Here is a 20,431-nt window from a genome sequence, read left to right on the forward strand (position 1 = left end):
TAATAATGATCCTTTCATCACTGTAGTCTAAACTCTTAAAACCAAAACCTTACTGAAATTGTTCATCATTCATTTTTGTAAAGTAAACAAATCTTTTTTAAACACTTACTCTGCTCCAGGCTTTGTGCTAGATTTAGAAATACAAAGATGAATAAAATATGGCACTTGTTTTCAATGAGCTTACAGTAGGGCATACAAAGAGAGAGTCATGTTTAAAGTGGTAAAAAGAGATGTACATAATATAAAGGAAGTGTGTAAACCGAGGAGATCTTAGGACACTTCACTAAGAAAGCGGCATAAGCTATGATATTTAGTCCCAGGGACTTGAAGGCAGAAGTTGGGGTCACCCCATTTTTCAGTTTAGCCATAAGGAGTCTATGACCTGAGAATAAGTGAGGGCTCCGCAAAAAGGGACAGAATTCATTCATTCAATAAACATTTATTGAGCACTTAGTGTATGGCAGGTGCAGCCTCTGAAATCTACCACCACCAACAAAGGAAGGCAATACATTCACATTTATCTTCCTCAAAAGAGATTCGATTTATAAAAAATAATAATAATGAAGATAACACAGTAATAAGTGCAGCTAGCACTTACTGAACAATTCACTATGTTCCAAGCTTTGGGATAAGTGTTTCAGATGTTTTATATCTTTTAGTTCACACAATAACTTTATGATATAAGAATAACTAACTGGATTTTACAGAAAAGAAAACTAAGCCTCATACTGTTAGTAAATAGTGCCCCAGACTTTTCTGTTTTTGGCTGTCCTTCTTCCAGGCAATCAATCAAGTCAAGTCTGTTTTGGGGCGCCTGGGTGGCTCAGTCGTTAAGCGTCTGCCTTCGGCTCGGGTCGTGATCCCAGGGTCCTGGGATCGAGCCCCGCATCGGGCTCTCTGCTCTGCAGGAAGCCTGCTTCTCCCTCTCCCACTCCCCCTGCTTGTGTTCCCTCTCTCACTGTGTCTCTCTCTGTCAAATAAATAAATAAAATCTTTAAAAAAAAAAAAAAAGTCAAGTCTGTTTTAACTGAATTTCACATATAAATTATGTTGAAGCAAAGAATTGGCTCAGGCCTTAATTAGAAAGGGCCCCTTCTAGGTGTCTCTCCACTTTAAAGATAAACACGTCTGGGTAAAGAGCTCAATAATGTTGTTATAGAGGTATTTTAGATTAGAGGGGTCTTCCCAGTACCCCTCAAATAATCCCAGCTATGGTTGCCCAGAACTGGGACTGTCCATCCCTTCTATCCACCGAACTGAGCCTTACTCTGCAGTTTTAGTCATCATAAATATAATAGGTCTAAGTATCTATTTCTTTTATTACTGACCACATAAAATGTTTCATTTCTAATGGATTTTTAATAGGTCTTAAAGACTTCCCTTTTGTCTAGCTCTCTGTAATTGCTGCTTTTTGTTACTCCTCAAGCAATTGCTTTGACATTCTGAAGTCATCATTTTGAAGACATGAGTTGCTTGGTATTTTATTCCACTTCATGAATGTTACGGTAGGTAGAATAATCGTCCCCCAAAGACACACACATTCTAATCCCTGGAACGTGTGAATGTGGTACCTTGCATAGCAAAAGGGACTTTGTAGATGTGATTACGTTAAGGATACCGAGGTGGGGACATGATCCTGGATTTAGCTGGGTGGGCCCAAAGCAGTCACAAGGGTCTTCAGAACTGAAAAAAGGAAGCAAGCGAGTAAGGGTCAGAGAACTGCTGGCTTTGAAAATGAAGGAAAGGGCTGCAATCCAAGAAACACAGACAACTTCTATAGCCTGGAAAAGTCAAGGCTCCCTTGAGCCTCCTGCGGGAACACAGCTCTGCCAACATCTTGATTTTGGCCCAGTGAAGCATATTTTGGAACTCTGACCTCCAGAACTGTAAGATAATTTGTGGTAATTTGATACAACAGTAATAGGAAATTAATTTAAATCCCATTAATTTTTTCCTGTTCTTGATACCTTGTTACTAGAAATGCTATGTGCCCCATAAAGTGAATTGAGCAGTGGAACTACCAGTATATCAGTAGCCTCTAATTTCTTTCTCAAAAGTACTCACCTGATAGCTTTTGAATTCAGTCCTCTATTAGTTATTCCCCAAACTGAATGTATCAAATCACCAGGACATTTTGTTGAAACACAGATTGAGTCCTACGCCCCGAGTTTCTAATTTTGCTGCTCTAGGATGAGATCTGAAATGTATTTCTAACACTTCTTCATGCTGTTGGTCTGGGGACTATAGCTCGAGAAGCACTGTTCTAGTCTTGGCTGGAATGCTTTGTTATAGGAGAAAACTACAACCATAACAGACATGTCAATCCTACAGGTGAATAAAATGCAGTAGGACCTAGAGTGGGTAGGGATGAGACCAAACTGTTAACTCTGAGATCAGGGGGTGAATTCAGTTATTCAATATCTACCTTAGCACTAAACTCAGAACACAGTGCTCAGTGAACAGTCCTTTTTTAAATATTATTATTACTATTACTGTTTTTTACTATTACTATTACTATTATTTCTTACTATTATTATTACTGAGAGGCATATAACATTATATTCTCTTTAGGTGTGCAACATAATGGACAGTTTCTGAATAAATATGACAGCAATTCTTCATTCATTCAGTTACTATTTCTTGACTGCCTCTTTTATTCCATTGTCTACACTGTTTTATGTGGTCTCTGGGAAGGTACAGCAGTGAATCAAACAAGCGGAAATCTCTCCCCTTATGGTGCACTGAGGGAGATAAAAATAAACCAGATCAGTAAATGATTTGGAATGTTAGAAAGTGATCATTGCTGTGGGGGAAAAAATAAAGCAGGGAGGAGTATCAGGCATAAATTACTGGGGCATAAATTTAAAGAGTGTGGACAGAGTGGGCCTTTCCTGATTCCCATCATGCCCTACTAAACTCGTTGGAAGAGAATACATTCCGTGAGTTCCCGGCTGCAGTCCTTCAGTCTGGACACAAAGATACTGTAAATAGAGAGGAAACACGTGGCTCATGTCCTCCAAGAGTGGACAGCCAGTAGGCCCAATATAAAGGATGGAAATGCCTAATTCTGGCCCTGCTGTGCTCACCTTCCAATTACCAAGAACGTAGACACATCTGCAGACAACACTTAAAGCATTCTTCAAGAGTAAACCCAGATGTCCTGGCAAAGCCTGTGGAAGAAAAGTCAACTCCTTTCCCACTGTTGAGCCAGTACCTTCCCAAGCTTTAAAAAGAGTTGGGAGACAACTAAGTTCATAATGTTGCTTACATTTTCATTTCACATTTGAATAAGAGTGTCTTTTTCATTCCCAAAGCTCTTCTATATCTTATTTTACAGGATTGAAAAGAGGAGAGGAATTTAAAGAACTGATTCACTTGACAAACTCCAGACTGAATATGACTTATTCTTCCAAAACAAGCGGATGGAAAGTATGCAGATCTTCAGGGCATCTTGAGGGAGGGAGTTGAGAAGAATATCTAAGGTGATATGTAAATTTTTAATGTTTCAATAAAATAATGATGCAGCTAACTAAATTCTTCTGTTCTTCATCATGAAGATGGTTCTTCATCTTCTATTGGGAAGATGTGCCCCTTCCCCTTGAGGCAGCCTCAAGAATGAGCTCATGAGGGGTGCCTGGCTGTCTCAGGTGGTAGACCATATGACTCCATCTCAGGGTTGTGAGTTTGAGCCCCACACTGGGTCTAGAGCTTATTTAAAAAAAAAATACTGAAGCTTCCTATATATATATTGGTACCATATAACCACCACAATACCTAGAAAGGTTCGTCTTGAGGTCAAAACAAATTCATTTATCCATTTTTCTAATTTATCTCAATTTTTAATATTTGTTCTTTCCCCTAAACCACTTCTAAAATATTAGTCTGAGAACTTTAGTGCACATCAGAATCACCTGGAAGGTTGATTAAAACCAATTGCTGAGCTTCATCGGCAGAGTTTCTGACACAGAAGGTTGGGGTGAGCCCCGAGAATTTGCATTTCTCACAGACACCCGGGGGATGCTGATGCTGCTGGTGTGGGGACCATACTTGGAGAACTTCTGTTCTAAATAAAAGTGAGGTGGCTAATTGAAACTGCTCTTTTTGACCATTATAATAATCAATATACCTGAAGAGAGTAATAAGTAAACATTTAGTTTCTCCTCCAGGAAAAACCCAATCAGATTTAATCTTTCAATTGATACCCTTTTCATCAATTGTGCTGCTCTTCCCTAAGTTCTCTAGGTTAAAAAAAAAAAAAAAAAAAAATCACCCTGAAAATACAGAAATTAAAATTGGACTCCATACGTTAATAAGGGCCTAACAGAAAATGAATTAAGTGGAAATAATCTTTTCCAGCTCTTGCAAATAACTCACTAATTTTAAAATATCCAAGTATCATATTAGCTTTTTAAATTAAAGCACAATATTGCTTAGGAAAGACCTCACTAGGCTATTTATTTTGTCAAGCAAAATTTTATTGGTCATATTGTGTTTCTTTAATAAATACACAGAGATAGGTGAATAGTCAATTTTCCCTTTAATATTTTATATTAGAAAAGTTAACTTTCAAAATCCATCTTCTCAAATCACATTTTAGAATAAGGGTTAAAAATTGCACAAAAGGAAAGCAAATTTATTTTTTAACTGATAAACTAAAATGAAACGGGACTCCTACAGCAACTAATAAAGCATGTCTTTTAACATTTGTAAATTCAGTAATGCCACTTTAATACAATGTGGAAGTGTATATTGGTCCTCAGTTCATTAGTTTTAGTATGCCCTGTTAAAATATCTTACTTGCATTTTTGTATCTGCCAAGATGTCAGTTCTGACATGACTCTCTTCAGGCGAAATGTAGTTGGCCTTTCCTCATTTTTCGCTGACACAGAAAATGAACAATTTCTTAACATCATTTAGGATAATGCATCTGAATCATACCAAGTTCAAGTATAAATGAGGTGCACATGTTAAGTCATCTGCAGAAAGGTACAATTTTACAATTGGCTGAATTAGTTCAGGGCATGAAAATTTAGCAGCCAGACTAACCAATTCTAGAAGTACATCTGACTGTAGAAAAATGTCCAAATACATAAAGACGACCAGCCTTTAATGTTCTCATTTCCACTTGCATATAACATTTGACTTTAATCTAATGTATATGCAAGTTGCTTCCTGAAATATTAAGCATTAACTATAACGCACCCTTATCTAGAATACATTTGATGATTTGGGTTGGCCATTAAAATATTTAAATCGAGCACTTAAGTACAGTTTAGAAAATTACTTAAGTACAGTTTAGAAAATTATATTCTCTACATTTGAAATAACCGTAAATAAAACTCTCTTTAAATTATTATGGAAGAATAATGCTAAGTGAAAAAAGCAGAATACAAAATTGAATCTACACTGTAATTGCAACTGTATAAAATTGGTTATGCATGCAAACAAGATTGGAAAAAAACATGGAAAATATAAGTGATTTGTTAAGGAAGTAGATTGGAGGAGTATCTTTTTAATAAATTCCTATACTTTTTTTAAAGTAAGCTCTACGGGACTTGAACTCATGACCCTGAGACCAAGAGTCACATGCCCTACCAACTGAGCCAGCCAGACGCCCCTATTCTTACACTTCTTATGAAGTTATCTCTAAAATTTTTTTAATATTAAAATTATTTTGGGGAAGAAACTGTTTCCTTCTCTTGGATTGAATGTTTTCTTATCATTGATGGTAATTTATAAATTATCAAAACAGGGGCGCCTGGGTGGCTCAGTCGGTTAAGCGTCTGCCTTCGGCTCAGTCATGATCTTGGGGTCCTGGGATTGAGCCTCCATCAGGCTCCCTGCTCAGCAGGGAGTCTGCTTCTCTCTCTCCCTCTGCCTCTGCCCCCCACTCATGCTTGCTCTCTCTCTAAGTAAATAAATAAAATCTTGAAAAAATAAGTAAATAATCAAAACATAGGAAAGATGGTTTGAGTGTTAGGGAAACAGTTGCTATCTTCTTTCCTTCAAAGAAATTTATTTTTTAAGCCCATTATGTTATTGTAGTTATATTAATGCATATTTCTTTACACAGACATTATTATTGCCATTCATCATTAATATTACAATTATCAAAAATACTAGTCTTCCAACCAGAAATAATCATGGAATCATAATAAAGACAAATGAACTAAATTACTGATGAAGTTGAAAGTTGCAGTGTTTTGATTAAACAGCCAGCAGGAATTGTCAGTCTAATTAACTCAGGGTCAAGCTACTGCTGAACCAAATGCCAGAACTATCAAAATCCAATACAAGCTATGCCCCGTTACTTCACTAAGACTACGTATTTGTACTTAAGAGTAATGATCTGATATGTTAAGAAAGTTCAGCTCAGTAAAATAACTGCTGTTGAAAACTATTTGTGCCAGGGCTGTTGTCAGCAAATCAGTCAAGTTCTGATAGTCAAGCTAGATCTCAATTCTAAAGCTACAGATGCCTAGCATCTTTCTTTCTTTCTTTCTTTCTTTTTTAGTGAGCTCTACGCCCAATGTGGGGCTTGAACTCATGACCCTGAGATCAAGAGTTGCATGCTCTACTAACTGAGCCAGCCAGGCAACTCAATGCCTTGCATCTTTATAGGAATGCACAAGTGGGACTGAGGAGGGTTGATAAAGTTCATATCCCTGACCATAGTAATACATGGTGGGAGAGAGCACAAGCAGGGGGAGAGGGAGAGTTGGAGGGAGAGGGAGAAGCAGACTCCCTGCTGAGCAAGGAGCCCGAAGCGCGGGACTCCATCCCAGGACCCTGAGATCATGACCTGAGCCGAAGGCATATGCTTAACTGACTGAGCCACCCAGACACCTGATTCTCCAGTTTTAAAACAACACAAAGGAAAATTAACTACACAGAATTTGAACAGTCCTGTAGAAATGCCTCCATGGCCCATGATCTAATTGGGCTACAACTTCCATCAGTAAGGTTCACACTACAGATTTAACTAGTTTCTTAAAAGATGAACGCATTGATGGGGAAATAGCTTCTATCACAGCACTTATTACAAAGTATCCTGTGAATATTTACATATCTGTTTCCTCTTTATGACTGTGAATTTCTTAGGAATATGAACCAGGTCTTATTTATCCCAGGCATACATTGTAGGTGGACAAAATACATGGGCTGAACACATAGATGGGTGGGTGAGATGGTGCTAGTTCAGCCTACAAGTTGATGTTTAAATAATTGAGTTTAGGGGTGCCTTGGTGGCTCAGATGGTTGAGCGTCTGCCTTTGGTTCTGGTCGTGATCTTCAGTTCCTGGGATCGAGCCCCATATAGGGCTCCCTGCTCAGTGGGGAGTCTGCTTCTTCCTCTCCCTCTGCCTCTACCCCTGCTCATGCTCTCTCTCTCTGTATCTCTCTATCTCAAATGAAAAAAATAAAAACTAAAAAGATAAAAAAAAACTAAATAAATAATTGAGTTTATTGGTCATGTCTCTGAAAAAAAGTCATTAGTTCTAGCAGTTGCCAATGACAGTATTTTTACTGTCATAGTTAAGTTTTTAAATACATCAAGATTTTCAAAATCAAGATGGTTTTATGGTTGAACTGTGTCACCCCAAAAAGATATATTGAAGTACTAACCCCTAGTACCTCAGAATGTGACCTTACTTAGAAATAGAGTCATTGCAGATATAATTAGTTAAGATGAGGTCATTAAGGTGAGCACAAATTCAATATGACCAGTATCCTTATAAAAATGGGAAATTTAGGGGCACCTATGTGGCTCAGTCAGTTAAGTGGCTAATTCTTGATTTTGGCTCAGGTCATGATCTCAGGATCCTGGGATCAAGCCCTGCATTGGGCTCCTCGTTCAGTGGGGAGTCTGCTTGAGGAGTCTCTCTCCCTCTCCCTCTGTCCCTCTGCCTGCTCCCACATGCTCTCTCTCTCTCTCTAAAGTAAATAAATAAACCTTTAAAAAAGAAAAGGGACGGGGACATTTGGACACACACACACCTAGAATGCCATGTGAAGAGCCAGGAAGAGATCAGAGTGATGTTTCTACAAGTCAAGGAAACCAAAGATTGCCAGTAAACCCCTAGAAGTTAGAGATCCTTCTTCACAGCCCTCAGAAGGAACCACCCTATTTACATATTGATCTTGGACTGCTAGCCTCCAGAACAGTTTCTTGGTTTAAGCCACTCAGTTTGTGGCACTTTGTGATGGTAGGGCTAGCAAACTAATATACCCAGGACATAGTATAGTATCATTAGACAAAGTAACTGAGCAAACAAATGTATACTAGCTTCTTTCAGATATTCTTCCACATTCGTGCAATAAGAAAATCTTCTTCTTCTTCTAAAGTTCACACTTTCCATTTCACTGTTCTCTAACATTTCTTTTTTTTTTTTTTTTTTAAAGATTTTATTTATTTATTTGACAGAGAGAGACACAGCGAGAGAGGGAACATAAGCAGGGGGAGTGGGGGAGGGAGAAGCAGGCTTCCTGCCGAGCAGGGAGCCCGATGTGGGACTCGATCCCAGGATCCTGGGATCATGACCTGAGCCGAAGGCAGACGCTTAACGACTGAGCCACCCAGGCGCCCTAACATTTCTTTTATATAACATTTTATTTATATATTTGAGAGAGAGAGCACAAGCAGGGAGAGGGGCTGAGGGAGAGGGAGAAGCAGACTCTCCGCTGAGCAGGGAACCCAATGCTGGACTCAATCCCAGGATCCCGGGATCATGACCTGAGCCAAAGGCAGATGCTTAACCAACTGAGCCACCCAGGCACCCCTCTAACATTTCTTAGCATTCTTACCAGATTATTCTAACAAATCTATTGAGGACTCTGATAATTAGAATTTAGATTTCATCTCCACCCTAGCTCCAACATAGGTGAAATCCATTCAGCATCCTGATGTGATAGAGCTTCTTGACCTTCTCAGCTCTACCACCTTTACTTCTCCTTCACTTCAATCACATAATCACATGTCCACACCATAGACCTTGTCATAGACTATGCAAACAGCAAGACCTCTTTCTGGCTCCCCAAATGAACAAAGACCTGGATAATCCTCCTATGGGTAAAGGAGGGAAAATTTGCTTTGTTCCTTTCAAGAGTGTCTGGAACATAGGGTGGGAAATAAGACCCTGTTATACATTCATTATTACTAAGGAGATCCCAACACTCTCTTATGTGCTGATATTGGCCAAACCATATTGGAGAATCAGTTTTTCCATCTATATTTAGGCCTAGATTAAAAGCAAGTTTTTTTTTTAAGATTTTTATTTTTAGTAATCTACACCCAATGTGGGCCTCAAACTTACAACTCCAAGACAAAAGGTTGCATGCTCCACCAACTGAGCCAGCCAGGGGCCCTTAAAAAGAAGTTTAAACAGATTACAAATTACTTCACCCCTTTTTCCCTAAACCCCACACAAGTTGCTACATTTGGGGGAGATGTTTCACCTGAGTGCTCCTTACTGTACCCAGAAGCATGAGAGAATTACCAGGATGATGGCAGGCAACAGCAGAAAGCAACCATCAGAAGAAGACAATCCAAAAGGAAAGCAGTCCAGAAAAGGAGCTGTCCCCATGTAAGAGGAGCATTGTAGTGGGATCTTTGATCTTGATGTAACTATGGCTTCTACATGGGGTAGGGTACATAGCCGCATGCCCCAAGGGGTTCAGGTATATCACTAACACTTCCCTTTGAATACTGTTCCTTTTTCCATGTCCCCAGTGGATTAACAGCAAGCCCTAAGGTCAGCTGCAGGTGTTGAGGTCCCTCTCCAGGGTGAAGAATAGCAGAGAAGAAAGTAAGTCCTGTCTATCCCTTTCTTGTCATTACCCTTACATTTCCATCCTGGACCAATGAAATGGACTTTCAGCCCCCTCAAGGATCCTCACTGGCCCTCTCATCTCTAGGTGGTCCCTCCCCACCTTTTTTTCTTCTTTTTAAGATTTTACTTATTTGACAGAGAGAGACACAGCGAGAGAGGGAACACAAGCAGGGGGAGTAGGAGAGGGAGAAGCAGGCCTCCTGGCTGAGCAAGGAGCCCGACACAGGGCTCAATCCCAGGACCCCGGGATCATGACCCAAGCCGAAGGCAGACGCCCAATGACTGAGCCACCCAGGCACCCCTAATTCATTTTTGAAGCCATCCTTGACCCCCTGAATTTGGGTTAGATAGCCCCCAATTTTTGTTCCCATGCCACTCATTCTTACCATCATAGTATATTGAAAATATCTGCTTAGAAGAAGTGGGTCTCCTCTTCTGGACTCTGGGGTATTTGAAGGCAAACACATCCTACTAATTTTTTAATCCCTTACACTGTTCCTGGCACAAAGAATGTACACAATACACAATACATGTATAATTGAATGAATTGACAATGGTATCATAAGAGAACTTCAATGTATGTTTCCATTCCAATCACTAGACATATATTTATCAAGTCTCTACCAAGTGCTAGGTATATGAAAAGCTACTCAACATACCCTTCATTCTCTGTGGAAGTGCCTTTTCCATGTAAAAATTTTGACCTTTGCAAATATTTAGCACAAGACTATTGTATTGCAGTTAAAATAAAACTTCAAATATTCCCCTGCAATCAGCTGTGCATTAGCATGCACTAGCCTAATTAAAAAGCAAGAACTGTAACAGGAGAAAGGAGATGGGCCATACATGGATTGCAAAGAAATAAAAAGAACTAAGTCATACAATAAAGAAGAAACATTCTACATTATAGAGGTCAAGTGAAGATTGTCAGACTAGTTTTTCCACATGGGCCCCTAGTTGCAGAATTGGAAACGTAGCATTTTAAAAATCATACATAAATGTATTATACTCTTTGTAAAAAAAAATCCTTTTAGGGGTGCCTGGGTGGCTCAGTTTGTTAAGTGTCTGCCTTCAGCTCAGGTCACGATCTCAGGGTCCTGGGATCAAGCCCCACATGGGGCTCCCTACTCAGTGGGGAGTCTGCTTCTTTCTCTCTCCCTCTGTGCTCTCTCTCTCAAATAAATGAATAAAATCTTTATAAAAAATCCTTTTTAATAATGAAAAACAGAGTGCTTTGTCAAATTGTAGCTTTTAAACAGGCCAAGACCACAAATGTCTTACCACTTCATCTATCTTTGGTTAGTATAAACATTATCTCAGTACCTAGAATAAGCTTGTCCAAATGCTCTTATTTAGAATTGTTCTGCCATTTTGTTATTTACAAAAGATTGTTTGAGAGGATAAGAGGACTGGAGCCTACTTTTTAGTCATATTAGGAAAAAAGTGAGTGTCCCAGGGCAAACACCTTCCTTTGAGGGTAGAACCAGAGCATATGAAGGGGCCTAAAGCTACATTTTGGGTTTCAAAAATTAAATCAGTATTAAACTGTGAATCTATTTATGATAAGAATCATGGCTTTCAGGTACCTGGGTGGCTCAGTCATTTAAGTGTCTGCCTTTGGCTCAGGTCATGATCCCGGGGTTCTGGGATGGAGTCCCACATCGGGCTCTGGGATCAGTGGGGAGTCTGCTTCTTCCTCTACCCTTCACCCCTGCTTGTAATCTCTCTCTCTCTCACTCATTCAAATAAATGGGAAAAAAAAAAAAGAATCATGGCTTTCATCTTCATATTTTTTTAAAAAATACAGTACCTGGTGCAAAATAAGAGCTAAATTACTATATGTTTAATTATGTCTTTCTTCTTTTTAAATTTTAATTCCAGTATAGTTAACTTACAGTGTTATATTAGTTTCAGGTGTACAATATAGTGATTCTAACTGTGTCTTTTCATATTAAAAGGACAATCTTTGGGAATCTTGAGAAGGAAAAGGTTGTTATTTTACCCCTGGAAAGCACAGTGAAAACCTTTAATCTACTATTTTTATGAAAAAAAAAAATGGCTTCTTTCTGGTGTATGGTATGTGGTAGGGATAGCTGGGTAGGAACCTATTCAAAGTTACACTATTATTATTCCTCCACCGAGGGTGATATTTTAGCAAATGATAAACCACCTCCATTCTCTCCCACCACCGGAATAAATCTACTTGTGATCCATCTCAGAGGTGGGCCAAGGCCCTCTTTCAAATAGAATCATAAAGTCTCTCCCTGAAAACTACGGATGAAAGTTGTCTCCTGGCTTAAGTAGGCACTTCTTTCTGAAATTATATCTCGTAACTGTGTCCCAGAAAAGCAATATTATTGCATCACATCTCCATTTTTTCATCCATTTATCACCACTTACTGTGTTCCCATATCACTGTCTTAGGCGCTACTGACAGTTATAAAGAATTGTAAAAATATACCTTCTGCCATTGAAGAGCTTATGGTCTAATAAGGTATGCAGAACAACCAGGGATGTTAACACAAATAACGGAAACTAATGAGTCTCAAACCGTTTGGTCTCAGAACAACTTTACACACCATTAACATTATTAAGGATCACCAAAAGTTTTTGTTTGTGTAGGTTTTATCTATATCTGTATCATCTATCAATCTAGTAGAAGAACTAGAACAGAAAATTTTAATACACAAGCACACATCCCATTAGTAATAATGTCATCACACATCATGTAGCCTCTGGAAAGAATGAGAATGAAAAGACCAATAACATCTTCAAATTATTATAAAAATTGTTTGATCCCACAGACTCCCTGAAAGGATCGTTGAGACTCTTAAGGGTCCCCAGACTCCACCCTGAGAATGTCTGCACACAAGCATATTCATCATCAGACATAGCTTTGAAAGAGTGATGGAAAACAATGATGTGAATTTCACAAGAAGAAAAAATAAAGAGATCTTATGGGGTAGAACCAAATATCAGAAGCGTACAGAGTAAATGCCATTTGGAGTAATTAGTAGGCTCATGAATATGGCAATTACTCTATTGGTTGCACTGTTACGTGATATAGATTCTCTCCATGCCTTATTTTTGAAATAATATCACATTCCTTGGAAATTATTCCAGAGAAATGAAATTTTATGTCCACACAAAATCCTGTACACTAATGTTCATAGCCATTTTATTTGTAATTTTTCAAAACTGGAAACAACCAAAATGTCCTTCAATCCTGAATGGTTAAACAAATTGTGGCCCATCCACAACATGGAATATTACATAGGAATAAAAAAGGATGAACAACTTGGATGGATCTCCGAGTGAAAAAAATCAAGTTTCAAAAAGTCTAGTAATGTATAATTCCATTCATATAACATTCCCCAAACAACATAATTATAAAGATGGAAAAGCAATTAGTGGTTGCCAGTGATAGGGGATCATGTGAGGAAGGGAGCAGGGTGAGGAGTGTGACTATAAAGGGTAGCAGGAGGGAGAGCTTTGTGTTGTTGGAATGGTTCTGTGTCTTGACTGGGGGGTGGTTACATGAATCAACACATGTGGTAAAATGGTGTCCAGCTACAACACCCATTTTACCAATGTCGATTTTTGAATTTTGATATTATACTATACTATAGTTATCTAAAATATAACCATCAGGAGAAACTGGATGAAATCAGAAACTAGACCTCTCTGTACTATTTCTTCAATTACCTGTGAATTTATAATTATTTTAATATTGAAAGTTTTCTTTAAAAGTTCCTTGAGCTAGAGACTTCAGTATGAACTCATGTTTTTTTGTGTTTTTTTTTTTTAACAGTTTAAGATAGAGATGGCTACATAAAAAGTATTTGTAGATATGTGTTTGGTTATGGGCTGATTTATATTCTTCCACAATTCATGTGTTGAAATCCTAATCTACAACACCTCAGAATGTTACTGTATTTGGGGACAGGGTCTTTAAAGAGATAAGGTAAAATGAGGTCATTATGGGTGGGACCTAAACCAAGACTGGTGTCCTTATAAGAAGAGGAGATTAGGACATAGACACACAAAGAGGGACACCATGTGAAGACACAATATTAGAAGGCATTTCCTGAAAAACTTCACATCCTCTAAAACTGTTAGGTAGAAGCTAGGCCTGAGCAGGGGAAGGAATGCCCAGGGACAGAGTCCCAAGTCCCTGAAGGGGAAAAATAGAGATAAGAGCTGGAGGCAAGGATGATGATAAATAAGCTACACATTAAAAGCCCCGGGTGTGTGTGGGGGGCGGGGTGGAGAACAGCATCCTGGCCTTGTGGCTTCCAAGAGCCGGAGTTGACCTATCAAGGGCCACAGGTGCAGGGCATGCATTCTCCTCTTCCACCTGTGCCCCAGGGTAACCCCTAGACTCCTTGTACTACATTTGCATTGCGATATAGCCCCTGCCTCCCCATGCCACTGAGAAAGGCTGACCTGATGGTTCCACTATAAAGCTTGTAGAGTCAAAAACTCCCCCTCCCAACCTGTGGGAGGAGTTTCCCCAAATGATTGGAAGCAGCCTCCATTAGAGACCACCCCACTCTACGTGGTAGCTACGCCCAGCCCAGAGAGACCCAGCAATATCCAATCCCCAAACCACCTAGGACCCAGTTCCACTTTGTAGAAGCTGCCTGATCTCCCACCTTGAGAGTGTACTTTCTCTTTAATAAACTGCTTTTTGCTTGCTACTTTCCTTCTGCTGTCTTCATTCAAGCATGGGTCCCCCACATAAATCTTCTCATGGGGACTCCAAGGACTGAGACTTCCATTCACATAATGCAGAGGTGGTAACAAAATAGCATTCCACATGTAACAAGATATATGGGGGAAATGGCATTAGGAGCAGAAAACTTAAAACTGGATAGTCTGGAAACCAAAGGTATCAATAACAATCTTTAAAAAACATTGCACAATTGAAAAGACATGCCAAATCTTTAATAAACAAAATAATGCTACAGAATATATAGGACGTTACCTTAAGAAAAAGTGATAGTAGCTTGATGGACATGGGTATGAGAAAGGGTTGAGGCTGATATAAATCGTAGAGACAAGGTAAATTGCACGAACACTGGAAAGACTCACTCTTATTAAGCACTTGTAAGACAGAGCATACAGTCATATGAGCAAGAGGAAAACTTGGTATGAAATTGCAAAACTGGGCTCACCCATGGCTTGCTGCTTTCAACCCTCTTACTTCATGTTAAACTGCTGTTAATTGGGGGTACAAAGCATTAATATGCTTGGAAAAGCCATAAACCGTGGAGACCTCAGCACTTTGCTGACACCATTCCCCTATTTATGCATCCCATATGAGCTAATTTTGTTATTTCTCATTTCAGAGACACACATTGTAGCAAAACAAACCAGACCTGAAGAGATTTCTCTTTGTTCCCTTATTCATCTCTCTTTGTTCCCTTGTGAATAAATCATCTAGTATAGTAACTATTTATTAAATTTTAATCATTTTCAGGGGCGCCTGGGTGGCTCAGTTGGTTAAGCGACTGCCTTCGGCTCAGGTCATGAACCTGGAGTCCCGGAATCAAGTCCCGCATCGGGCTCCCTGCTCAGCAGGGAGTCTGCTTCTCTCTCTGACCCTCCTCCCTCTCAAGCTCTCTGTCTCTCATTCTTTCTCTCTCAAATAAATAAAATCTTAAAAAAATAATAAATTTTAATAATTTTCAATATCTAACCGAAGTTTCACACCTTATTATATAGGGCCATAGTTCATTTCAGACACAACATATTTTTTAGGGTTAAGTTTAGAAGAACAAGATGGCCATTAGATTGTCCCATCTTCTCCTTGGGGTTTCTTGGGCTATTGAGGTGTTTTGTTTTGTTTTTAATATTTGAAAAATATTTAGACACACAGATATGCCCCATTCTCACCCATAATTTCAGGTTTATCCAAGTAACTTTCAAGCCCTTACTAAAGTGAGTTTGAAACAAAAGGCTTTAACATTTCATTAGTCTTATTATGTGCTACAAAAGATAACAACTTTTGTTCTACCTAAATTAAAATTTTACATAAAAAATAAAATTGCTATACAGTTATTTTTAACTTGTTAATGTGTTTTTATACCTATTATTTAATCAGAAGTAACTACTCTTTAGAGGGTCTGAAATACGAACCAAATCTGGTTCTGCCACAACTTCCCTAATAATTACTCCTTGGCTCCTCAATGTGAAAATTACTTTTTCAAAGAAAATGATTTCTTATGGCAGCATTTTATTTCAATAAGTCCATTCTCAGCTAACTGTTGTCATCTTCAGTTACTTTGGAAGTCCAAATGTTACCTTTATGAGTTTCCTTTCTAAATTCCTTGGCCTTTTAAAGTTGTTTGTTTTTTAATCCCCAGACAGGTATACTTCTTTTCCAGACTTTAATCTCTCCTTCTCCAGAAATCCACTTCTCTGCTTCATTAAGCCTCTCTGTAATATCCAGAATTAAATCACATACCTCATTTATTGTTGTGCTTGCAGATTGCTTTTTTTTCCCCTTTTTAACGCAGCACTGGAAATGACTTTGAAAGAAATGACCTAAAGTTTTCTTCATTCAATTTATTTTTTTTTTAAGATTATTTATTTATTTATTTATTTGACAGAGAGAGACAGCAAGAGAGAGAACACAAGCAGGGGGAGTGGGAGAGGGAGAAGCAGGCTTCCCGCTGAGCAGGGAGCCCGATGCAGGGCTCGATCCCAGGACCCTGGGATCATGACCCGAGCCGAAGGCAGACGCTTAACGACTGAGCCACCCAGGCACCCCCATCATTCATTTTAATTTTTACTTGTAAATAATTGTGGAATAAGAAGTTGTTTAACCTAAAAAAAGGAGGAAGTTGTCAAAAGCGCTGGGGTCGGGGAAGGGCATGGGCAAATATTGTCACCTGCCAATAATTGAAGGGCTTTGTCACGTGAGGGAGGAATGATATTATTCTATAGAATTTTCAAGATAGAACCGGGGGGGCACCCGGGTGGCTCAGTCGTTAAGCATCTGCCTTCGGCTCGGGTCATGATCCCAGGGTCCTGGGATCGAGCCCCGCATGGGGCTCCCTGCTTGGCGGGGAGCCTGCTTCTCCCTCTCCCACTCCCCCTGCTTGTGTTCCCTCTCTCGCTGTGTCTCTCTCTGTCAAATAAATAAAATCTTTAAAAAAAAAAGATCGAACCAGGGCCTGACAAAATAAGCTACCAGAAACATATTTCTACTCAGGCTGTTTTAGAAGCAATAAGTTATGCCCTTCTGAACGTACTTATTTGGGGGATTCCTGAAATGAAGGAGATATTTTACTGAATGAGTTTATAAACCTGTATCCTCATTAAAACTTCTGGGAGGCTTTGGCTGAAGGTCTATCCCAGCAAAACAGAATCATGTGGTGGGTTAGAACAAAGACCAGGAGGATAAAGGACCTGGCTTTAAGTCCCAGCTGCGCTAGAGGCAAAGTTGTTTGATGTTAGCAAGGTTTTTTTTACCCTCTCCCTGCCTCATTTCTTCATCTATAAAATGAGAATGAAAGTCTTGTCATAGAGCTTTTGTGAAGGTTAAATTAGTTAATATGTGTAAAGTATGCTGACAACTCACATGCATTATGTGTCACTTATTTTATATGGATTCCTTCTGTGTTCTTTTAAAATTTTTTAGAAATAAGGAATAATATTTGGGTAGGTTATGATTCTGAAAACTGCACTCTTCAGTTGTCCACATGTACAGAACACATTCCATGAAAATGCACAAGATCCACAAGGGTAAGGACATTTTATTTGTTCATCGATGATTCCCAAGCATTAGAAACAGCTAGCCTATAGTAGATGCTCCATAAATAGGTATTGAATTAAAAAATTAAAATGCCCAATTGTCCCACACTTTGAAGAACAAATAGCTGTATTTAGAATGATTCTTGTTTGTAATTATATCATTAATGATTACTGATTGTGGGATCATGATAATTCCATACAGTCTTAAATAAAGGCTTTCTTTGTCATAACCAGGACATTTAAAATTCAAGTCCTGGAAGTCAGGAACTATGCCCAATTTTTCCCTTTCTTGCTTTTAAAAAAATCTGTACTAGAGTGTTGTATGAAAGGAGACAAGGTTAGCACTCCCCTGACAAGGAAGGAAGAAGACCTCAGGCCTGACAACACACATACTGTTAAGGCATGGCCACCTACTTTGTGGCATCTAACTATCGTTTGTTTTTTGTTTTTTTTCTATCGTTTTTTTAAGAAACAAAACAAATGAGGGGCCCCTGGATGGCACAGTAGGTTAAGCATTAAGAGAGAGTGGGAGAGAGTACAAGCAGGGGGAGCAGCAGAGGGAGAGCGAGAAGTAGGCTCCCCCTTGAGCAAGGAGCCCAGTGTGGGTCTTGATCCCAGGACCCGGATCACGACCGGAGCAGAAGGTAAACATCTAACCGACTGAGTCACCCAGGCACCCTGTTCTTGCCATTTTAAACACTGGGCTGATTCATTTGGTAGAGACTGTAAACATTATGGGACACAAACCAGATATAGAGCTGGCTTATAGTAAAAAGGCTTAAGAATTTTTATTTAAATAGTAACAAAAGAAATTAGTATATAATCTCAACACTATAAACCATATATCAGTTATCAAATGGTCAAGGAATAACCTTGCATTGATGTCTTGGTAAATCCTGGCAGAGATCTAAAATGTGTGGTCTTCTACTATGATTCCATGACTGAAATCTATCCCAACTGGATTACGACTGTTCCCCCATCCCTCCTACTTCTTGATGGATCCTATTTCACTCCACCCCCGGTGCCAAGGGAATTATGCGTTTCCAAGTAAAATTAAATAATAAGTTTGAAAAATCAGAAGTCAAATGTATAAATTGTATGGAACTTTTTCCATTGAGCCTTTGAAAATTCACATATGATACCACAAATTAACATTTCACAGTTGCCTGAACAATCATTTTAATGTAGTTAACACAGAGATGTTTGTCCCTGAGCAAGGGTCAAGATGCAGATTGGGACATCTTAGAAAATATAAGGAAGCCACTCAAAAATATTTCTAAGGCTTTGGCTAAACTCTATGGGTTTCTGTAGGAACCCCTCATTATTCAGGCTTTGTAGCATAATGGTTACAAGAACAAGCTTTAGAATAAAAAAAAGACCTGGGTTTACTTTTTCATTTACTGTTACTTGAATCAATTATTTATACTCTCTTGGTTCAGTCTACTCATCAGTAAAAGGAAGATGTTAATCCCACTCTGTAGAGTTACTGTAATGGTTAAATGAGATAATGTATGTTCAAAAAACATATTATTAATAATCACACCAACCACTCATAATATTTATCAATTTATTCAAAAAATATTTAAGAAGCACCAAATATGTGCAAGGCACTGAGTTCTACCCTAGTGATGCCGACAGGGATTCCTCTAACTGTAGAAGGAAATAAACTTTTAAGGAAATGGTGCAATCAAGTATGTCAGATTGTATGATATAAGTCTGCCATGGATTCAGTGAGAGCACAAAACTTCAAGTCTATCCCAGGAGGTGGAGTCATAAAGAGGCTAACTGTATTAATGTCCCAGCAAGGGAGAGATGGCATACTCCAAGGTGTCAATGAGAAGAGTTTACCGTAAAGACTATTTACAGAGGTATGGGCAGGGTTAAGAGAACTAACAAGGATGATGAAGGCCCCTAGGATGAACAAGAGTGGGAAGAAGTATTAAACCCATAGACCGGTTTTGTTTCCAGTATCAAGGGAGAGCTGTGGCTGTAGGAGCTACGGCACTGGAGAGAAGAGCAAAGCACTACCAAACCACAGACCAGCAAGGATGAAAGCATGCAGAAACGGAGGGAATACCCAGACCTCTCTCTCCTCCTGCCCTCTAATCTTCCAGTCAATGGGGCCTCCCATTGGCCAACTTCAATTGCAAGCTAGAGCTCAGAGTTGCACAGTGATGGAGGAGATGTCCCACATCAGCCCCTGGGACACAAAGCTGGGTGAGAAGCAGAACTGGAGGGGCAGATAGAAAATAACCAGCACACTCACTGTTGATAGGAGCCTGGAAATGTGAGTAGGTGTGGCTCAGTTAGGAGGGCACTTTAGCAGATAGCACAACAAAAACAAAAACACGGAAGTGTGAGAAAACAAAACATGTCATATTAGTGGAATCAGAGTGTGGGAGGCAAGGCCAGAGATGAAGTAGAAGTCAAATCTTGGAGGGCCTGGTATGTCATGCCAAGGCACTTAGACCATACTCCACATAACGAATAACAGCCTGTGTCTCCCAAATGACAAAAGGAATCTATTGCTAATTAAGTCCATGTATGTGTGTGCATGTATGTTTTTTGTGTATGGCTGAGAACAGATCATATTGAGAAAAGAGATTCTTTGTCTATTTCCCTACTTGAGACTCTTGGGAACCAAGGCTGCTAATACAAACCACATATGTTATGGAGGACACCGTACCATTCCTAATTATTTTAGGGTCATATATTTAGTTACACACTAAATTAACACTAATTGAAGTTGGAAGAGATTCAGGAAGCAATTAAATATTATTTGGAATTGAATGGTAGGGTAGGATATGTTGTTCTCTCAATACAGAACTCTGTTGAATGATTGC

The 20,431-nt window shown here is 39.1% G+C and overlaps 1 non-coding gene across 1 annotated transcript; it reads left to right on the forward strand.

Moving 5' to 3' along the window:
* The first annotated feature begins 17,903 nt into the window (after window positions 1–17,903).
* On the forward strand, window positions 17,904–18,028 carry LOC116642898. Its single transcript, XR_004301426.1, has one exon. It is a non-coding gene; the product is annotated as a U6atac minor spliceosomal RNA (small nuclear RNA).
* The last annotated feature ends 2,403 nt before the right edge of the window (window positions 18,029–20,431 follow it).

The sequence above is a fragment of the Phoca vitulina genome, unplaced genomic scaffold, assembly GCF_004348235.1.
Source record: "Phoca vitulina isolate PV1807 unplaced genomic scaffold, GSC_HSeal_1.0 scaffold24, whole genome shotgun sequence".
NCBI lineage: Eukaryota > Metazoa > Chordata > Mammalia > Carnivora > Phocidae > Phoca > Phoca vitulina.